The sequence below is a fragment of the Gopherus flavomarginatus genome, chromosome 4 (assembly GCF_025201925.1).
Source record: "Gopherus flavomarginatus isolate rGopFla2 chromosome 4, rGopFla2.mat.asm, whole genome shotgun sequence".
Lineage (NCBI taxonomy): Eukaryota > Metazoa > Chordata > Testudines > Testudinidae > Gopherus > Gopherus flavomarginatus.
The window spans coordinates 160,045,154-160,067,685 of NC_066620.1; the positions used below are offsets into that span (position 1 = coordinate 160,045,154).

Here is a 22,532-nt window from a genome sequence, read left to right on the forward strand (position 1 = left end):
TAGTAACCTGAGGACCATTCTTCAGCTGGAAGCCATTATCAAGCAGCAAGAACTGAGAGAGCTAATCTAAACTAGGAGGACTAGCTGTGGGAGTAATTACTCTGTACTGGCAGCACTGAGGGCTGCTGCTAGTCAATGTGTAGTTTGAACATGTGTCCTTTACTATGGCTTTGGGCATGTTGTGCTTGTGAAAGAAGCTAACAAAACATATTTTAATATCTGTGGATATCCAATTGCTTTAAGTGCCACTTGCTATACACAATGCAAGTCTTACAATTACAAGCACTCAGAGGTGTTTGCAAGTTAACGAATATTCAGGAAGAAAGAAAAAATAAAAAGTGCTGCTGAATAATAAAACCATAAAACATTAATGAACTGTAACTTGATATTCCTCACCACAAAGTAAATCAAGTCGCTTCTCAGCAAAACTGGGCTCTGCGTCCTTCGGAATGGGAGACTGATGGTTTATTAGAGGGACAGCAATAAAATAAGCAGAACATCACAGCCTGTTCGAACGAAAAACAAAATAAAAAATGACTCAAGTATTCGATAAGTGTTACACGGGGAACCATTTTTAATCTGCTTTGAATGCGGGATGTGTTCATCTCCCCTTCTCTTGTTTATATAGAGAAGCTCAGTCTAAGGTTATATTAACAGCACGTGTTGGAGGGCTTGCCCTTCACCCTCTCCCCTGGTTCTTGTCTTGTAGACAGAAAGGAGAAGACCGGAAGTCCGAAGCGCAGACAATGCGGTGTTTATTGGGGTGAGTTTCCAAACAAGCTTATTCTGAAGCCCTTCATACCAGTCAGGTTTATCTCTATATGCCAATAGAGTCTATTCCCCAGTGTTCCGTTCCCAGCTCTGACGCTGCAGAGTGTTTACCCCACGTCCCCCTTCCCGGCTCTGAGGCCGCAGAGCGTTTACCCCTCGTCCCGCTTCCCAGCTCCCGACACCGCAGGGGGTTTACCCCGCGTCCCCCCTCCCGGCTCTGATGCCACGGAGAGTTTACCCCTCGTCCCCCTTCCCAGCTCCGATGTCGCAGAGCGTTTACTCCGTGTCCCTCTTCCTGGCTCTTACACTGCAGAGCCTTGCCTGTGTCCTTGTCCCTGTTCCCTATTCCCATTCCCCTGCCTTAGCAAACATGATTCCAATTTCCCTTCCCCCCCACTTCCTGTTTGACCCCAGTTTATATAGCAATATTTTAAGCTATATCTTAACCAATCATTTTACTGAAATGTAACTAACCAATCCTAACATATTGTAACATAATTCTCTAACCAATTACATCCCACTACCCTAATTAACTTACACCTAGCAATTAGAGAACCAGACAGATTAATAATAGAAAAATGGGGTCCCTTAAGATAAAACCATACAGAAATGAGGGTTTCACAACCACAATAATTGATAAGTGATTTCTTGCCAGATAGGATGCTATCAAATTAAGTCTTCCTTAACCACCTTAAGATCTGTTTCTTTGTCTGGTGGTGATGGGCACTATTAGGACAGGATTGTCTTCCTAACCAGATTATGTCAATGTGACTGGTTTGGAATGTGAGGATCAGACCATACAATTCCCAGCTTATGGCTGTCCCTGCTGCTTAGCCAAAGGCCTTAGCCTAAGAACAAGGCCTGAGACTATCCTAGTGAGAGAAGGCCCATACACAGGCGGACAGTGATTTTGATTCTTTGTTTTTATACCCTTGTAACTAGCTAAGTGATAACAATACACCTACGTTCTTAAAAGTATAGGCCTTTACAGGCAGGCCTGCATATCTATATTCTAACAGCATGCACGACACCCAACCTTTGTATTCATTTGAACTTTTCAGTCTAATTGGTGATTTCTAGAACACGGCCGAATCCTTACAAAAACAAACAAATAAACCACAACAACCGCAAATTGCACTAATGGACAATTGATTCAGCAGCGACTACTCGCTGCTTTGACTAGATGCAGTGAGGATGTATATTCTGTGGGATCAGAGTCATAAAGGATCTCTGAAGGAAAGACTTAATACTCTAGCACCAAGCTGCACATCAGTGTCTAACATTAACGATGTCAAGCTCTCATGTTAAAAACCTTAACAAAATATTTTATATTGAATATATATATAGTAACCCTTCTGCAAGGTGCCAAGGGCAGCACAAAGCTGGTGTTCAATCTGTCTGGAGGTCCTATTCTCAAATAAAAGAAACAATGGCTCAAGCCCCACTCAGAGCCCCATTTCTACTTGCAGGGAGCTTAGAATAAAACCTCTCAAGTCCCTTTTTCAGGTTCCTTCCCACTTGCAGAACTCAGTCGTCTTTGAGTATATGGAACACAAATTATTTCTCTTCTTTTTGGGGCGGGGAAAAGGAGAATAAAAACATGACAACCATATATCTATATTTGCATGCAGTAAAAGTAACAGTATGTCAGCAGGATGATCAGCACCAAAGTTCCAATTATTCATTATCTGGTTTGTTAAACTCTGGAACTCTTAGTTCACCCATTTAAAGATCCCACTTATGAGGTCAGATAGACTCAGTGGGAGTCAAGTTCTTCTCTGCCTTGCTGCTCTACTCCAGTAAAGTCTGCACTGCCAAGTCCCACTGTGACGCACAGCTCACTGGTCCAGTTCTGCAACATCAGCCTCATGGGCGGCATGTGAAATGCCTGTTGAGGGAGCCTAGCCCTTGGCCCCTCCCCTTCTGCCCAGGGTCCCGCCCTTCCCATCCTCCCCAGCAATAGTTTACTGTCTGTATACTGCAGACCATATCTTACACCATTTCTATGTCCTTTCATGCGTACAGTTACAGTCACAATCTGTTATAATGTATACAATCAGTACAGAGACAAATTCTAATTAAAACAACAAAACATAGGATGTGGAACTATGGGCATGCAACATAATCATTTATGTAAATGAGGATGGCCAGAGCTGGCTTTTCCCCTTGTCCCTATAGAGGGAGCAGACCATTCCATCCCTCTAAGAGCCTGTCTTAATTTGAAATGTTACAGTGGCACAGCTACGCCACTGTATCTCTTCAGAGTGGATACTGCCTATGCAGACAAGAGGGGTTCTCCCATTGGTATAGGCAATGTACCACCATGAAAAGAGGTAGCTAGAGTTAACAGAAGATTCTTCCACTGACCTAGCCCTGTCTACACCAGGTCAGCTTAACTACATTGCTCAGGGGTGTGTATTTTTCACAACCCTGAGAAATGTAGCTGGGTTGACCTAACTTTTTAGTGTACACCAGACCAAAGCTCTGGAATTTACATCCATATACAATGTGTGTGCATGTGTGCATCTCCCCATGAGATTTTGTGTGTGTGTGTGTGTGTATTTAAGGCCAGACTTATTTACATAAATTATGTAAATATACATATATATATATACACACACGCTCTCACACAAACCCTATTCCTTTGTGAATTCCAAAGATAATGGACATGTAAGAGAACTCTGGGACATGTTTGTTGACCCAGTCTGTGTCTATGTGTAAATTTATGTTTGATATCTCAAGCTGGCTACTTTTACATTAACTCAAATCTTTTTCCATTCACACAAATGATTAACTAGACCATTTGTTGAATTTAAAGACTCAGGGCAGAGTGACTTACAGAATGGATATTTTTGTTTTTGGAGGCAACTTGAACATAACTCTGTGGTTGATTAACATTTTATTACATTCCCTTGTTTGTAGGTCAATATGAATGTGTTCGTATGTATGCAATCAAATTAGAAGTAGGCTTGAATTCCATGAGCAAAGACTCACTCTACGTTCTGGTTTTCTTGTCTATTGACAAATTAGAGCGGTCCCTATAGTCCAAATTACGTTAATCTCCTTCTCCAAAGTACATGCCTCACATAATCTAGGTAAAAATGATGGTACACAGTAGGAGGAATGTTCAGGAACGATATATTTTGCAAGGCTTGGGCTACAGCACAAGTCTCAGTACACGTATCTAATCACAGCAGCAATACTCCCCAAGTTCCTTTCTCAGAATTTGTACTACTGATAAATGAAACTTTAAACACACACTGAAAATTGTGACTGTTGATATACTTACCATCATCTGCCGTTGTTTAATATATTAGTGCTTACTGCTGCTGGGAATTACAAAAGCAGGATGAGATGTTTCTTGCAACATGTGTGAAGCATGTACATTAAAAATATTGAAGCAGTTCCTTATTAAATATATAGACTCCCAATCATTGCACCTCCTGTATAGATTACAGATGGGCCCCAAGTGGAAAGTCTGGATCCAGATCTGAAAGTTTTCAAGGTGCTGGTGGTGGTGGTTTCAGATCCAGGGCACTCATTCAGCTCAGTTTATGCAGAGAGGGGCCAGCTGTGAAGTTTGGAACTATTTCAAAGTTCAGCCATGTTCTAGAATTTTGGCTCAGGCCCTTCTCTGATCTAAATGCTGTTAAAGAGTGAAAACACTCATTGAATGTATCATGGCCATAAGTAGCTGTTTAGATACAAACAATGGGTGAGATATTCAAAATATTGTTCTGCTTTTTTTGACATCAGTGTCATCCCTATGCTGAGTGGTAGCAGATGTCTGGGGCCTTTCAGGCTGACCTTCCAGTGGAGGAGAAATGAGTGATGCACAGTGTGCATATACTGTAAGAATATTTACACACATATGCCAGTTGTGAAATGAGATAGTCAAACAGCAAGCAGGGCAATCCCTTCAGCCAGGAATTTAAGCCTAACATCAATGCCCTGTTCCCAGAGAGCAACTCTACCTCAAGATTTGACTCTAATCAGAGGCCAATGCAAAGAGCAAACACTCCTGCTGCTCACAAAGCTCCTTCTCTCCCCAAGCTGACTCTACATGAAAAAATCTGTGTAACTCACACGCTTACACTGCTGCAATTTATTATAATAATAAATTCATTTATTATTATTTTGGGAGAGAAGCAGTGGGGAAGAGATATGGATTTGTTGAATCCTGTGTGTTTCTACACACTGGCAGAGCACAGCGCAGGACACTTAGTTAGAACGGCCAAGAGGCATCTAGAGAAGTGGGGAGAGTGGTAGTTATTGGACCCGCTCACCAGCTGTCTCCGAACTATGCAGAGAGTTTCCATTAAGGGCAAACAAGGCAGCAGAACAGGTTCCACACATGCATCATCTGAGAGCTGAGCCAATTGGAGCTCCATAGGGAGAAGGTTATAAATAGGGAGTGTTAGCCCTGCATTGTTCAGCTGCTGAGTCCGTGAGTCTGTGTCTAAGATATACCTGCTGTGAGAGCTGCATCTCAGAGCCTGTGCCACTGGATCCACACTACAGACTGGATGGGACTGGAAGGGCTGCTGCTGGCTTTGAGGATCTTCAGACCACTTTGCTGAGGAGGATTTGCGAAGTTTGGAGGGGAACTGTGGGGCTGTCATTATTCTTTCACTCTGAGGAAACCAGATGACACACATGCACTTCTGATGCCATGGTGAAGGGACTGAGAATTCCTCTCCAGGAATAGATCAAAAGGGAGTGTGACATGGTGGCCTATGGGTGCCAACTGGCTGGGGGTTCACAATTTAAAAGCAAGTTCTGCCTCAGACCTGACGAACTCACTACAACTAACACACTACTTCATGATACTTATCTACAAAGGGTAGCACGGGTAGCATACCCCCCAGGCCCTTTAAATTGCCACCAGAGGCCCACTGCTGGAGCCCTGGGGTAGGGCTGCAGGGCTCAGGGGGCTATTTAGAAAGTCCGGGGCTCCCGCTGCTTCTACCGCCCCGGCCCTTTAAATAGCCGCCAGAGCCCTGCTACTACTCCAGGACTCCAGCAGCTATTAAAGGGCCAGGGTGGTAGAAGCAGGGGAGCCATGGGTCCTTTAAATAGCCCCCCAGAGCCTGGGGATAGCCGGGGGCTCCAGGAGCTATTTAAAGGGCCAGGGCTCCCGCTGCCTTTGCTGCCCCAGTCCTTTAAATAGCTGCCAGAGTCCTGCCGCTTCCCCAGGGCTCAAGCAGCTATTTAAAGGGTCAGGGCGGTAGAAGCAGGGGAGCCACAGGCCCTTTAAATAGCCCACAGAGCCCTGGGATAGCAGGGGGCTCCAGGGGCTATTAAAAGGACTGGGGCTTCAGCTGCCTCTGCTGCCCCGGTCCTTTAAATAGCTGCCAGACTCCTGCTGCTTCCCCAGGGCTCCGGTGGCTATTTAAAGGGCTGGGGCGGTAGAAGCAGGGGATCCCCGGCCCTTTAAATAGCCCCAGGAGCCCTGGGCTCCTGCTGTTATGCCGGTTGGGGGGAGAAACTTGCAGGTTCTGAAGGGGGCAGTCGGGGACAGGACATGGGTTGGGGTCGGATGGATGGGTGAGGGGAAGACAGGCACATGGGGCTTGTACTGTACTCACCATGCATTTCCCTACAGGGTCTTCGGCAGCACTTCGATGGTGGTGGGGGCGGGGGGTGTCTTCACTCACTCCAGGTGAAGGACCTGCCGTCGGAATGCTGCCAAAAATGCGGAGTGAAGACTCTTCCCCCCCCCTCGCCAAAGTGCCACCAAGGACCCGGTAGGGAACTGGTTCTTAGGATTTTGGGAGCTCATCACTGGGCGCAGGCAAGACTCCCTTGGGCTGGAGGCAGGGAGCACCAAAGTGGGTCACAGCCCAGGATGCCCCGAGAAGCATCACAAGGAGCATGGCTGTGTATGTGTGTTCATGTGTATGTGTGTGCACGTGTGTGCGCCAAGGCATACCTATGTAACAGCATCAAAGTGGGCAAGCCTGGGGAGGCAGCACCAATAGAGTTACCACACAATAGTTCAAGAAAAGTTTTCATGAGTGTTCCAAACGCTGACTGCAGATGTTTATATGTCATGCTCAGTGGTTTAATGGTGTGTAATATTTTTTTAATTTAATTAAAGCCCTGAAAAGACTGAGCTCTGGCCTGAGCTTCCACAGAGAAGTAAGCTGAAATGCATAATTAGTTATGCATAATATTACCACCTGGCCCATTACGCTAACATAACCCAAGACTGACAATAGGGCATGTCTTTCCAAAAGTCAAAACTTACTCACATACTTTGGAAAAAGAAACTGAAAGCCAGTGTGACAACCTCGCCTGGTAACACCTGACATAAGGAAATTGAGCTACAAAAAGTTTGCGTTTGCTCATTTAAGTGTATTGTGCAACTGAAATTCCAGGAAGTTGTGGTTCAGTGCACTTTCAGACAGGATGCGAAACTAACTGCTGGCATCACATCTTCCAAGACACTGGAGTGCTGGGAGATCTGTGACTACAGGCACAGAAATGAAACCAACAAAAAGATGTTTCTGTGCCACTTACATCCATGTCAGGCAACTCAAGACAAAAGAAACACTCATTCATTAGCTCCTTTTCAGCCATTCACCACTCAAACTATAGAATCTGCACCTGCATTTTCTCTCTGCAAAAAGGGTGATCAGGCCTTTTCTGCCCCCACTGGAGGCATTGGTGCCCTGACACCACCTTGTTCAGGCTGGGCTACCAACAAGATTTAATCCTCCAGAAGCTTAGAAGGGCCAGGAGAAGCTGCTAACCAATCTGGAGCTAGCAGGCCAGTTAAGAAGGCTTGCCTGCTTCTACTCAGGGGAGTATGGGTCAGATTGAGGCAGAGGAGCTCTTCAGTGCTATCTCAGAACCCCAGGCCAGGTCAGGGACTTGCCTCAAGTGCTGCAACTAACCCATTGCCTTTGAGGTTTTATTTAAAGGTGCAGAGAGCCAAATTCTGAGGTCTGTTTATTTATTTAACTGTATAGCCTTAGAGTCCACTCTGCGCTTACAGCATGAAACACTCCATGATAAACAAAAGACCAAAAATTGTAGATCAAGCCTGGAAGTCCCTTCAGAGCCATGTAAGGCTTAGCAGTGGGTGCTATGGAGCAGCTCCCCCCCGTGATGGGGGCTAATGGTGCTTCCCTACCTCACAGGGGGGTTGTGAAGATAAATATATTAATAAGTTTGTGAGGGACTCAGCTACCATGGCGACGGGGACCATATAAGTACCTTAGAGCAGTAGATCTCCAACTATCCCTTACTAGGAGGCGGTCCATGTTTGGGCTATCCTTCCCCCCTCTCCCAGTCCCTCACCGGGAGGCAGCCTGGCTCAGGCTCTCCTTCCCCTGCAATCCCTCAGCTGGAGGCAGTGAGGCTCTGTCAGACCCAGGGTGGCAGGACAGAAGTAAAGGTAGCAATGGGGTGCTAAGTCTGCTGTGAAAAGTGATGACAAATATCACTTCTCAAATCGCCACCCATTATGTGACTGCTGGCGCAGTGCTGCCTTCAGAGCTGGGCACCCAGCCAGCAGCTACTCTCTTCACTTTTCCTTCAGAGCTTGTGGCAATATATATATTTGTGGAGTAGGCGGGGCATAAATGACTACAGATACAAAGAACAAGGGCCTATCAAATAAGTTTGAGAACCGCTGCCTTAGATAGGTAGATATTTGAATGGATTGCTGATTGAAAATACTGCTATGAAGGTAAAACCCCCTGGTAAAACTCCCTCAGAATCATACATTTGCTGTCTCATGTTTTTTAACATATTACAAGTGCCTACTAGAAAACTTGGACAATTCCCTGAAAATATTCAATGAACGATAATGTTTCCTTACATAAATGACTCCACAGACCTTCATGGACAGGTCCTGAGATCATCAAATGCTTCATAACATTTTTTTAAAATAATGCATTTTTTTCTAGACACCCAATGTTGCAGCTCAAGTCTACACAACAGGCAGCCATGTTTTTTAAAGTGTCCACACGATATGTGAATACACTGGGCAGATTGTTTAAAACATCAGTACAGTTCTCTTCCTCTTGTACATCTAGGGTAGATGCATGCCCACTTTGTGCACACAAATGCACGTGCAATTCATTTACCAGTTCACACAAATGCATTTTTTGTCATTTCAACTACCAGATTGCATGCATAATGCTAATATTTGCACATGCAAATTAGACACATATTTAAGTCCTGAGGAGTCAGAAAATCTGGCCCACGATCCTCATATTTCAAGCATTTACTTGTTCAATACATTTTATTCCCTTTCCACCACTTGAAAATCCACTTACAGTTCACATTAGTTATTGACAACATATCTATCCAAATTCCACCCTACAGCAGTTTCCTAGGTAACCAGCACATTGGCAGAAAAACACTCTACACAACAGAATGACTTAAAACACACTTTAACTATGGTATTATTTTCCATCTTTTCAAAGCATGCAAAGATACAAAAGCTACTAAAGAATTTTAAAAAATGACATAAATGCCAGTGGGAAATTACATTCCTCCCCATTAGTATTAAACTTCATCTAGAGAACTGTAAGCCCACCTGAAATCAGGGTAGGGTTGATTTCTAATGTGATCTGTGACCTCAAATGTTTTTGAATGTAGCACCTTTTTATTTTTGCCTTCCTTTCAGGTGCCCTAACCTCATCCTTCTTCAGGTTCTGGATCTGGACCATTACTTAAATGGATTCTGGGGTATGGTGGGAGCTGATATTTTGATTTCCTCTCCCCAAGTTTCTTCAGAGGGCAGAAGACAGCCAATCCCAGCAGGTCTTCACAGGGTTACCTGGGAGGGGCTGTTGTCCCTTGTCTATAGGTGGGTTTCTGGGGGAAGCAGCAGTGTTTACTCACATAGACCAGCCCTTAAAAAGATTTCTACAGCAGAATTGCTTACGCTCACCAACTCATCGTGGGTCATGGGATTTTGGAGCCTGCAGGAGCAGCTCTTGCGTTGATGTGAGAAGCTCCTCTGATCCTGTGATTTTCAGAGCTGGGTGTGCAGGTAGAACTGCCAACTACACATCAAGGAAGAGAGAACCTGTAATCCTTACTTCATGGTTGCTAAGGGACCCCGGGGAGAATGTGTATATGGAAGATCAGTGGGGTGGAGGAGCAGAGAGGAAAGGGTGGTGGTTATGATTTCCCTTGTTACCTGGCTAGGAATTATGGGCCCGTATCTGTAGCCAGCTCAGAAGCAGAGGTAGCAGTGGCAGAGTATTTCCCCTCTCTTGCTTTCCTATTCTGCATGAGTGAGAAGGGGACAGCAGATTCCTGCCATCCCATAAGACCCCTTGGGTGGATTGTGCATGAGCTGGGGAAAGGGGAAGCATGAGGCCTGCTCTACACTGGAAAGGATTTGTTAATATGGCAACACCAGCAAATCCTTCTTGCGCAGACAGTTTATACCAGCAAGAAAGTGCTTTGTCAATCGAGCTCGTACTGGATATAGGCTAAATAAGGAGATGGGGAAATTGTGGGGGGAAGGGGCTGGTGCAAAGTGCCCTATTGGAAGGGGGAGGTTTCTTGATGGTTCAGGAATGTCAATCAGAAAAGATTGGTCTGATGTCAGTCTCTAAGCAAAATCTATTTCATGTAGTCCACATGAACCAAACCCTTCAGGCCTCGCCCACCTTTGCTAATAGGAGAGAGATGGAGCTGCATAATTAGAGGCTTTACAGGTGCACACCCTTCCCTCATTATTGATAATTGTAGTATTTTGTTGAAGGGGTGTATAGCTACATATGGCTGAAATATAGCTGTAAGTACTGCCTGCTCCTGGCCCCGTCCCAGTGCAAATTAGAGCATTTTCAGATCAGCTGTAATCTATGGCCATCTCCAATGGTCTCAAGGGGCTATTTTGGCCGCCAAGAATCACCAGGAGGTAAGGACATGCCAGCCATGTCCTCCCTTCCCTAGCCATGACCTCCAATACCAGCAGCTGAGAGGAGGGCATTATAAAGAATCCACTGTGGTGGATCAGTATCACCCGAGGATCTTCCTTTGCAGGACGTGAGGAGCCTCTAAAGGTGGGATGGGCAGGGTTTAGGACAGCTTTATGCCAGGGACTAGCACCACACCTCCACAGAGTAGGATTTGGCCCACTATGTTAGTTGATAATATAACATTGTACAGTTGCAGAGCACTTTTCGTCCTGAAGGATCCTAAAGCACTTTATAACTATATAAAGCAAGCATTACACTCACCACTATTTGTCAATAACACTGCTCTACAGCCAAAATGCTTCTAAAATAAATGTAGTCCAACTTTACTAATTCTGGGTCACTGAGAACGAAAATGATGCTTAAAATTGTTGATTGGCTCTAGTTTTCAAGATATGCTATTGGGTCAGTATATACGACCCTTGACTTGGGAATGGCGGAGGAGAAGTGAGTTATAAAGGGAAGGGATCTCAATTTAAACAGAAATGACTAAAATATATCTTTGACTGGATCTATGAATAAATCTATGACTGGGTTTGGACAGTACTTGCTTTTTAGGCAAAACAATGAATGCTGCAATCTGAAGCTGGTATTGCGTCATACATGATATGAATTGCATCATGTTATTCCTAGAAGTCATGGATGATGCAATCATAATGAAGCTTCCATCACTCTGCTGAACAAATTGCCCTATATCAGCTCTAGAAATCATACAGTATCGTGCTCTCTTATTTGTCAGTGTTTGATTTTGCAAAGGGACACATTTCTGTTTAGCCAAAGTGAGCAGAGATGCCTCGTACTTGTGTGAAGAGTGCAGATAACTTCTGCTATGTTTGTGGTGAAGTGACTTTTGCATCACAAAAGCGCAGTATAACCACTGTGGTTAAGAAAGCCTATCACCTTTATTTTGGCTGCAAAATTGGAGATCAGGACAAGAGGTGGGCCCTACACATATGCTGCAACACTTGTGCAACAAATCTTGGCCAGTGGTTGAACAGGAAAAGGAAATCTATGCCTTTTGCAGTGCCAATGATTTGGAGAGAGCCAACAGATCATACCAGCAATTGTTACTTCTGCATGGTGCCTCCAGTTGGGAAAGGTGTGTCAAAGAAGAAAAAGTGGACTGTGCATTATCCAAACATTCCATCAGCTATACGCCCAGTACCCCACGGAGAAGGACTGCCGGTTCCTGATGCACCAGAATCATTCTCACTTGAGTCAGACGAGGAAGAGGAAGAGGATGAAACTTCTGGTCCTGAACCATCAACGTCACAGGACCCACATTTTCTCCCATCCTCCTCCTCTGAACCACACCTCATAACACAAGGTGAACTGAATGACCTTGTCAGGGATTTGGAACTACCCAAGAGTAAGGCAGAGCTGTTGGGCTCCAGACTACAGCAGTGGACTCTCCTGGCAGGCTATCAGGGCAAATGGAGCCCAGCAATGCTTGCAGACTATTGCTGGACAGTGACAAGAGATGCTCCATTTAATGAATACAAGAGACAAGCCAAGAAGCGCCGAGTAGACACTGAATAGGACTAAACTATGTACATAATAGTTTTTTGCCTTTTGTTTCATAATAAATTTAAATTATATAACCCTTTTGCTTTTTGATTTTTAAAGTGTTACATAAACAGGACAGGTGAAATATTATCATGTAAAGCAACCATAAACACATGAAAAGACCTAGGTTTACAATTTTATAATTAAAACTCTACTATCTACACAATATACATAGACATAAAATGTAAAAACTTAAATATCTTAGAAACAGTAGCCAATCAGTTGTTTTAATTGTCATATTTGAATTCAGCACATCAAAATACGTAACAAAGATCACATTTTATCTCTGAAGCAGACGACTTCCCAAAAACTGTAGAGCAGTGTAATGTCTCTCTCTGTTGCCCAACTGGCACTTTCACTGAAGGGCTGTTTTAGTAGCACATAGCAATAAAACACAGCACTTTGGAGTAGGAAATGAAGAATGTTCTCTCCTATTGACGCTGCAGGCTATATGTAGGAAGGCAGCATAAATTATCCCTGATATACGGGTGAATATGCCTCACCAACTATATTTTGGAACCTTTAATTCCTTCAGTTTTATCTTGAGCCGAAAGCATTTCTGATACCACAGGTCTTCTGCCGAACATGATACTTGGAGATGAGGGGCCAGAATCTGATTAGTGAGGGTACATTTGCTTATTTCCAATGAAGTCCATGGAACTACACTGATTTATACCAATGGGCGGGGGGTCTAGCCCATAATCTATATTGTCTCAGAGAAAAATGTGTCTCCTGTTGAATCATGAATACAGTTTCTTTTTGCATCCTGGGTTTTTCTTGGAGATCTTCTATCAAAATACTGGATATTGCTGTTATAGTGAAAGCAGTACATGTTGTACCATGGTAACATGAGACTAAGATAGTCAATAATCAGCAGCTTCACTACTCTTATAAATATACATGCAACACATGGGAAAACACTATAAGATGCACTGCTCCTAGCTTCATCTATTGAAATTTAAAAAAGTTTCAGTAGCATTTTTTTTTCTTCACCTCAAACTGCTCTTCCCTTTAAATTGACGTCCAGCACAGGAGGAGAGAATATTAACAACGCAATGATAGCAGCTTTCATGACCCAGACAAAACCAAATCTAATGAGAAAACACTCTAGTAAATTTTCCAACTCAAGGATGTTAGGATGAGCTTCAAAGAGAAATTTTTGTTGCTTTTCTGAATTTAACCAAACCTTTACATGGGCACCCATGTCTAATCTCGATCACTGCAATACCCCAATCCAATGGCACAGATTAAATTCAGAATCAGACTGGATGATTATCCTGACCCCACTGAAGTCTGTGGGAGTTTCATCATTGCTTTTAATGAAGCAAAGTCTTCACATTTCATAATGCAGTTTCATCTTTGGTCGTTTGAAACATCAGTGACATCTTGTGGCCTACTGAGTTAACCACACTCTCCAAATTCTATACTAAAATACATGTCCTGTTACACACACAAGGCTAGCATCTAACCCAGGGGTGGGCAAATTTTTGGCCTGAGGGCTGCATCGGGTTTCATAAATTGTTAGGGGAGGGGGCAGTGGCCTGGCCCCCACCACCTATCTTCCCCCCCCAGAACTCCTGCCCCATTCAACCCCCCCATCCCCTGACCGCCCCCAGACCCCTGCCGCCCCATCCAACCCCTCCTCTCATTCCTGATGGCCCCCTAGGGACTCCTGCTCCATCCATCCCCCTCCTTCCTGACTGCCTCCCAGGACCCCTGCTCCCATTCAACCCTCTGTTCCTCCCTCCTACTGCCCCAACCCCTATCCACTCCCTCACCCTCTGACCACCCCCAAACTCCCCTGCTCTCTATCCAACACCCCAAAGACACTCCCTGCTCCCTTACTGCGCTGCCTGGAGCACTGGTGGCTGGCGGCACTACAGTAGTGCTGACCGGCTGGAGCCGGGCCATGCTGCCACCACACCACTGTGCAGCACAGAGACTGGGTCAGGCCCTGGCTCTGCAGCTGCACTGCCCCAGGCACGCACAGCCCCACCACCCAGAGCTTTGTGCCAGTGGCGGGATGAGCTGAGGCTGCAGGAGAGGGGGAACACTAAGGGAAGGCCCAGGGGCAGGAGTTCGGGGGCCAGGCAGGATGGTCTCAGGGATTGGATGTGGCCTGCGTGCTGTGGTTTGCCCACCTCTGATCTAACCTCTAGGACTGAATGAAAAATTCATAACTAATAATTTATTTGATTAAATTTAGCATTTTTGCTGTTTGTAAATAGTCTGAGAGAAGTTTACCACCTTTTCAAATGTGGTCATTATTTAAAATTATTTGCTAAATAATTTCTACATATAATTAGTGGTGTTTGAATTATTTATCGGCAGTTTGTTGTGATATCAGATATTGGAGCGATACTGGTTAGATCACCTAGTATTGTTTCTGTTCCACGGTTGGATAACTTGTTAATATTTATACGGCCATAGTACCAATCAGAATCAGGGACCCATTGTTCTAGGTACTGCACAAGACACAGTCCTTGCTCCAAAGAATTTGCAAGCAAATAATCAAGTTTCTGGTTTGAACTTTCACATTTTTAGTTCAGAATTTGCTTTCTGTGAATACACACTTAAAATACATTGCTTCAAGGAACATTCCTACCAGTGAGCTCCTGTGTTAGAGCATGGCGATGGAAACTGACCACAAAAGAGGCACAAATACAGGCGAAACAAATCCCATTTTTTTATTGTCATGAATATTTATGAGGGCTTTGTTGATCTTCAGCTCAAACACCCTCAGCCGTGCTGTGCAGATTGCTTAGGGTGATCAGATAGCGAGTGTGAAAAATTGGGATGGGGGTGGGGGGGAGGGTAATAGGAGCCTATATAAGAAAAAGACCCAAAAATTGGGACTGTCACTATAAAATCAGGACATCTGGTCACCCTAAGATTGCTGCCTAGCTCAAAAACAGGATATTTCACTTTCACGCATCTGAAATTAGAACTTGAGCATGACAGAGTACTGTGAACAGGAATAACAATTGTGGCTTCCATGCCTGTCTGTGGTAATGCTTCACAAATGTTGGCTTTTAACTGGTTCTCACAATACTATCAGTTTTAATTTTAATGTATTTATAAGGAGCAAAATCATCAGGTCTTTACTAAGTCAAACTTATATTGAAGTTAATGGAAAGCTGCCAGAATAGAGACTGCAGGAAAACTGGGTGAAAATGTTTGGATTTGGCCTTGTGTGAGGTTCTCTATATACTCTAATCCCATATCTGTGTGTAATATATTATGTGTTTCAAATTTTCTGGAACAGAAAAAAAAAATTCTGTCCTTTCGTATTGCCCTTTAAATGGTCACATACAAAGTGAAGGTCAGTTCCAGAGAGAAAAAGTATTCAGAAGGTCTTAATATTTTCCATTTACTGTCACACTCTGAAGGAACCTAAATATTGTCACACGCAACAGGTTTTCAGTGGAAAAAGATACAGTCCAGAAAACACTTTTCAGGCAAGTGGCTCATGGAAGAAGAACAACAAGGTTAAGGTTAGTACTGAAAAGCACTGAATAAAGTGCTAGAAAACAAAACAAGGCAAACGCTTAGCCCTGAAAAGTTACTCCCTACCATGGGAATGTTTGTCTCCCTCTCCTTCTCTGCTAAGATTTACGTTGTGGGACATGCTTTATGGAAAATCTGAATGGGTAAAACCAATCTAATGAAAAGCCTTAATATATTGAGAGGATGGACGATTATACAGATACCAGAGCAAAGAATTCTGACCAGGGCCGGCTCTACAGTTTTCGCTGCCCCAAGCAGCACGCTGAATTGGCGCCGGACAGCGGGGGCAGTCTGTGTGCCCTTAGGCCGGCAGGTGCGTTTCCGCAGCGGCGGCAATTCGGCGGCAGCTTGTGTTTAGCTGAAGCCGCCCCGGACAGCTAAACATAGAAGCTGCCGCCTACTTGCTGCCCCGCGGAAATGCGCCTGCCACCCTAAGGGCAGACGGACTGCCCCCATCGCCCGCAGCGGCAATTTGGTGCACTACTTGGGGGGCGAAAACACAGGGACTGCCACCCCTTGCAGAATGCTGCCCCAAGCACCAGCTTGGGATGCTGGTGCCTGGAGCCGGCCCTGATTCTGACATGACTGTTGTTAAACTCTTATTCAAGATGACCTGCAAAGGAAAATAAAATGGGCCTCTGTCCTTTCTCTTTTTTATGATGGATAAGAACAACTGTTCCAGGCTGTGGAGCGGGTTTGCCAGCCTGCAGTTAGGTTTTGGTTTAACACTAGAAAATGAGAAATTTAGGTCTCTTGTCTGCCCTGGAAGTGTGCAGGGAATGAGTGAATCACTAGAATCCAGAAAAAAGACTAAGCAATTGAGACATTTGCCATACTGTTTAAAACTCTGTTTTATATCTGGTTTTGTTAACTGCAATGGACTAAGTCATGTTTTGTAGCAATGTAACCTCTCTTCAACACAACACCTTCAACCTGTCCATTTAGGTCTTATGGGCATCATTTGTCCTCAGACATCTAGGAGGTTCTTTAGAAAAAACAAGGAGGAGCCAGGGCCAGTGCAAGGACGTTTCACGCCCTAGGCGAAACTTCCACCTTGTGCCTTCCCCCCACCTGCACCCATGCTCTGAGGTAACCCCCCCTGCAACAGCTCCCCCCCTCCGCCCTGAGACACCCCCCTTGTGGCAGCTCCCCACCCTCCACCCTGAAGCACCCCCCGCGGCAGCTCCCCTCCTCCGCCCTGAGGCACCCCCCTTGTGGCAGCTCCCCACCCTCCACCTTGAAGCACCCCCCCACGGCAGCTCCCCTCCTCTGCCCTGAGGCACCCCCCTTGTGGCAGCTCCCCACTCATTACCCTGGGCCCTCCCCCCACCCCAGCTCACCCCTGCTCCGCGCACGAGCACCCTGAGCACGCCGTGGCCGCTTCACTTCTCCCGCCTCCCAGGCTTGTGGCGCCTAAGCTGATTGGCGCTGCAAGCCTGGGAGGCGGGAGAAGTGAAGCAGCCATGGACTGCTCGGGGACGAGGCGGGGCAGGGGCGAGCTGGGGCGGGGAGTTCCCCTGCCTGCCGCCCCCCCCCCCCACTTGCTGCAGGCGGCCCTCCCCGCGCTCCCCTGCCCCAGCTCCCTCCGCCTAAATGCCGGCGGTGACCAGGGCGGCCGAAGATCTGGCCGCCATGGTCACTGCCAAAGAAAATGGCGCTCCCCAAATGCCAGCGCCCTAGGCGACCGCCTAGGTCACCTAAATGGTTGCACCGGCCCTGGGAGGAGCAGAGGAATACTTCTGATATTTCCATGGTAAAGAACAAGCAGAATCTTCCCCTTGCCAACCTCCCCCTATACCCCCAATGTTTGGGGTCTTCCTTATACAACATAAGAAAGTAAAAGATGGGAACAAACCCAAAACTTTGAAAGTTACCTTTTACTTGTTCCCATTGGGTTTTTTCCCATACAAAAGTTTCAATTCCGTCACGTAACATTAAAGGGTTCTCTGAGAAGTTGCTCAAACCTCCTTTCCACAGTGCATAATGTAAGCAAAGCTGCTTGTAAGAATTACTGCCTTGAAATACACTATTTGATATTCATTATTCCCAGTGATTACTTATTCTGGAGGTTCTCAAATTGGGGATTTGAACTCCTCAGGAGGTTGCAAGGTTCTTACATGGGAGGGGGAAGGCACAAACCCCGCTTTGCCTCCAGTATTTATAATGGTGTTAAATATATTTTAAAAAGGATTTTTAATTGATCGGGGGGTTGTGCTCGGAGGCTTGCTGTGTGAAAGGGGTCACCAGTAAAAAAAGTCTGAGAATGACTGACTTGTTCAGTATGTGTCAGGAGACTCCAGCTACAGTGTATGCTCTTAGCAGCTCTCAGAGCGTTTGTGACATCAGTGCAGGGTAATTCCACCATTAACCCTTAGAGTACTATTCATCAGGGCAGGAGGTGTCTTAGTCTATGTTTAAGCGCGACAATGGTCCCACTTTCCTGGCTTATACAGTACCCCGGCGAAATGAGCTAGCGAAAGGATCTGAGTCCTCACTCCCACTTCCTTAACCCAGAGGCCTGCCTGACCTTGAGGTCTCCCCTTCCACTCTCATGCGTGGCAAAGTCCTCGTAACCCCAACAAGGCTGGGCCCAGAATTCCTGGAGGGCTCAACCCTTGTTGTGGTCACTTAGGGCAGAAGCTAGGGTGTCCCCACTCTGGCGTGCTTGCTCTTCACTGGATGCTTCCCTGACCCACTGACCATTACATACAGTTCAAAGCAAATACAAGTTATTAAATAGCAATCAAATAAAAAAATAAGGAAAAGATGGGAACGGTTAAAAGAAAACACATAACCCTGCCAGAGCAAGTGTCTAACCCGCAGCATCCCTGCAGCACAGCCAGGGCCTTAGAAGGGACCTGGGATTTGTGAGGAAGTCTGTTCCTCACAAGTCCCAGGCCCCTTCTCAGGCCCTGGCTGTGCTGCAGGGATGCTGCGAGTTGGACACTTGCTCTGGCAGTGGCCACACGCTCTCAGGCTTCTTCCCAACATCACCTTTGCCCCCTTGGGATTACTATTCCCCCTCCAAGTCTGGCCTGCAGGGCCTATTGGCTGGGGGTGTCTCCTTGTGCTGGGCCAACTGCCCAGGGTCCACCTCGTTCTCCCCAGCTGCTCACCGCTTTGGATTCCTCCAGCCACAGCTCCATCTCCATCTCCACTCTGCCTCAGCATGGCTGCTGCTGCTGCTGTTCTGCCTCCCGCTCCCTGGGCTGCTTCTCTGGCCCCTCTGGCTCTGGTTGCTGCAGCTCCCCTCCCAGCAAAGGTCTGCTCTGTGGGTTGCTTCTGTGAGTCTGCTCCCAGCACTGACCTGCTTCCTGGGCTGCTTCTCTGGCCCCTCTGGATCTGGCACAGCTCTGCTCCCCAGCTCAGCTTGGGCCCATTTTCTCCTTTGCTCGGCCCCACTCTGTCTGACTCAGGTAATTCCAGCTCGCATGGAGGACGGGACCCCCCAGCCTCCTGACTCCCTGATTAGCCTGCCCACCCTGTCAATCAGGCTGACCTGAAGCATTGTCCTCTCCCCATTGTTCCTGGGGACTGTCAGTCTGTAGGCACCTAAGTCCTGTTTTTAGGTTCTTAAATTCCCCACTACAATCCAAAAGCTATTGCTGAACCCTGTAGGCACCCAAATTCCCTAGGGATCTATGGTTATGCAGCTGGGTATGCACCCTGCTGCCTCCCTCTAGGAACCTCCTGCCTAATCCCCAGAGTGATTCACAATGCAGGGTGTTTGGTTGCCTAATGTGCTCTCTGAGAAAACCTACTGAATCTGGCCCCCATTCAAAAGCTAGCAAGAGGAGGCAGCAGTGGTGCTGCTGCCCACCTTATCACTTGTAGCCCAGTGATTAGAGTACCACCTGGAATATGGGAGACACAGGTTTAAATCCTCCCCTCCTTAGCAGAGTATTGAGAAAAGGTTTGAAAAGGGGGTCTCTTACTTCTCAGGAGATTGTGATGACCATTGAGCTAGGGGGCATCCTGACATAAGTTTCCATGCATCTCTCCTGCTAAATGGATAGAGAGAGAGTGAAGGGACCAGGGGAACTTGATCCATGGTCCTCTGCCCCATAAGTGTGTGCCCTAATCATTGTACTACACACTTATTTCTCTCTCTCTGGCCCTTGCAGTGTTGTTCCTATGATCATCTAGGCACCTAAAAGTTAGGCGCTGGTTGCTTTCTTGTTCTGTATATTGGATTTCTAATATTAAGCTAATAATATTGTGCAAATTCTGGGAGCCTTTTGTTTTATTTACTCTCAGGAAAATGCTGATTGCTTTCAGTGGGAGTTTGCCCTGAGCAAAGGCTGCAGGAGTTGGCCAAATAATAGCCACTAGTCTTGTTTTCAGGTTTCTAAATCAAAGGATGGAAGCTAAACAAACTCATGATCTATCCCTTTTCTCCTGTTTCCCCTTAAACATCATTGTCCCAGTACTAACCTCCCTGACTGCCTTCCTACTCACTCTGAGTTTCAGCAGATCTTGCATCTTTCCAGATGTCTACCTTCTGCCAGTCACACCACAGAGCCACTGTAGAATTCATGCCTGCTTCTCCAGGTACTGGGACCTCCTGCCTGGGGCCCAAGTCAACCGTGCAGCCTTAAGTCAGGGAAGTACATAAGCATGTATTTCGGTTTAAGCACAAGCTTAAGTCCCACAGACTTAGCTAAGCACATATAAGTAAATGGATTGCTCCATAAAGATTGTCTTAAGCATGTGCTTAAATGCTTTGTTAAACTGGGGCCCAGTGTACATTGCCTCCCTTCCTGGTGGTAGAGGGGCATTTGGGACTCTTGCGAAATCCTGATCTACTCCAACTGGCCAGAGACCTTCTGACACAGTGGCAGCTACGGTATTGCCAACCTCAAGCAGTCAAACATTATGAGGCACCCCTTCCACCCCCGGTCATATGATTGGTTTAAAAATCATGATTAAACGATTATAGCATTTGGGTTCCTCTTATTTGCCCTCAGGTTTCAAAGCCCATAAAACTTTATTTTGTGAACACTGAATGTTTGGACTAAATTAACTGACAGGAGACCATTAAACACTGAGGGCTTAGCTAGGACCCTAATGTAACTATATGAAATGTGTGATAGATGGATTTATTTCATGCTCTTCTATGATTGGGTGCTAGTAAATGCATGTAAGCATTTTTTTGTAACATTTTAAAAGACATTGCCACCAATGTAAGGGAACAGGCTGGCACTTCAGAACAGACAGTACCGCTTTACTGTAGGTAATCCAGTGATTTGGCAGGGGTGAACTACCATGTTGTTGTCTACAGAGGATGGTACTTTTGACTCTTTTCCCCTTATGACTCAGTTTGCACAATGCTGCATGTTATGCATTCTTTTTGTGCTGCATATAGGCAATAAAGCCCAGAAAATATTTACTCTGTCTGGTGTGTATTTTCCATGTAGAACAGGTAACATATTTCAGACCGTGCATACCCCAGAGTACTCATGGTCAGTCATGTAGTGACTGTTTAAGCAAATGCTCCGACCGTGTGACTGTACAGATCAGTATTTTTTTTCAATTGCCAGGGGATAATTGTCAAGAATGTTGGTGTTATCTTCTTCTTGACAAGTGCTATTGGAGGTTTAATTTCCTGCTGACACCTCCGGAGATGGTCTGAATAGACCACAGGATGAGTTGAGAAAATGCATCTTTAACAATACTGCTTTCCACTATATCCTAAGTATTAGACTAGTATAACATTGGAGGACAGCTCAGCTGCATTATGGGACTTAAACACATTGAATCAATAGCGTTACAACAGAGGTAAAGGTGGCCTATAGTCTTCTTGCCAGAGGTGGGTTAGCTACTACTACTTAAAGGAGCTAATGAAAAACAGAAATGGTTGTGATGGAATGGAAATCTCAATCAAATGTAACATTTCAGGATATAAATAAAACCCTGGTTTATACATAACATTTGTGAACAGATGTTGAGGATTTTATCCATTTAAAATTCTTCTAGTTTAGTTTGGATATACAGCACTCAGTTTTCAGGCTTTCATTCAGGTGCTGTATCTGATTAATCAGCTTGGCAATGCAAATGTAAGTTTCTTATGCCTTACTAGTTAAATGTGCAGCCTGTTCTACCTATCTGCCTTCAGCAGTTCTTAAGGCCCATCATTATGCCATGTAGGCTAACAGCTTTTATTCTGTAAAAAGGCAGTAAATTATAAAGAGATTTCAATATAAAGTTGAATAAGCTCTTGTCATGAGGAAAATGAATGTCAGGTCGTATGCTTAAACTTAGTGATTATGATGTTTAGTATCTTTACTTCTATGATGTACATTATCTGTAAAATGATACTGTGTCCTCTTCTTTGGGGAAAAGTAGGAGGGTGAAGAGAGAAGTGAGGAGTGACATGTGTGATGCTAAAATCCCACCACTCAACAATGAGCAATTCAAAAGGCAACAGCAGCAGAAGAGGGGGAGCAACACCTGCCTTGTCTGTCTTCACATATTCTACCATCTAGTGGGATTAAAAAGTCACTTCTCTCCCTAATGTTTCGTATTCATTAGATATACTGTGCTTGAAAATAAGGTTTAAATGTTTAAAATGTTGCTGGTACCTTTTCTGTGTTATAGAGAGGATCAAGAATACTAAACAATTTTGTTTAATTTATGCTTGAGGATGGGTAAGAAAAAGATCCTAGTTTTTGGATGCAATATTCAAAGCTATGGAAGTCACAAAACATTCATTCACCTAACCTGAGGAGATTTTACGATATC

General features: G+C 45.3%; 1 long non-coding RNA gene across 1 annotated transcript; it reads left to right on the plus strand.

Annotated features, from left to right (window-relative positions):
- The first annotated feature begins 715 nt into the window (after window positions 1–715).
- Window positions 716–22,529, plus strand: LOC127049816 (uncharacterized). The gene is made up of 3 exons (XR_007774073.1): window positions 716–763; window positions 15,701–15,778; window positions 22,137–22,529. It is a non-coding gene; the product is annotated as an uncharacterized LOC127049816 (long non-coding RNA).
- The last annotated feature ends 3 nt before the right edge of the window (window positions 22,530–22,532 follow it).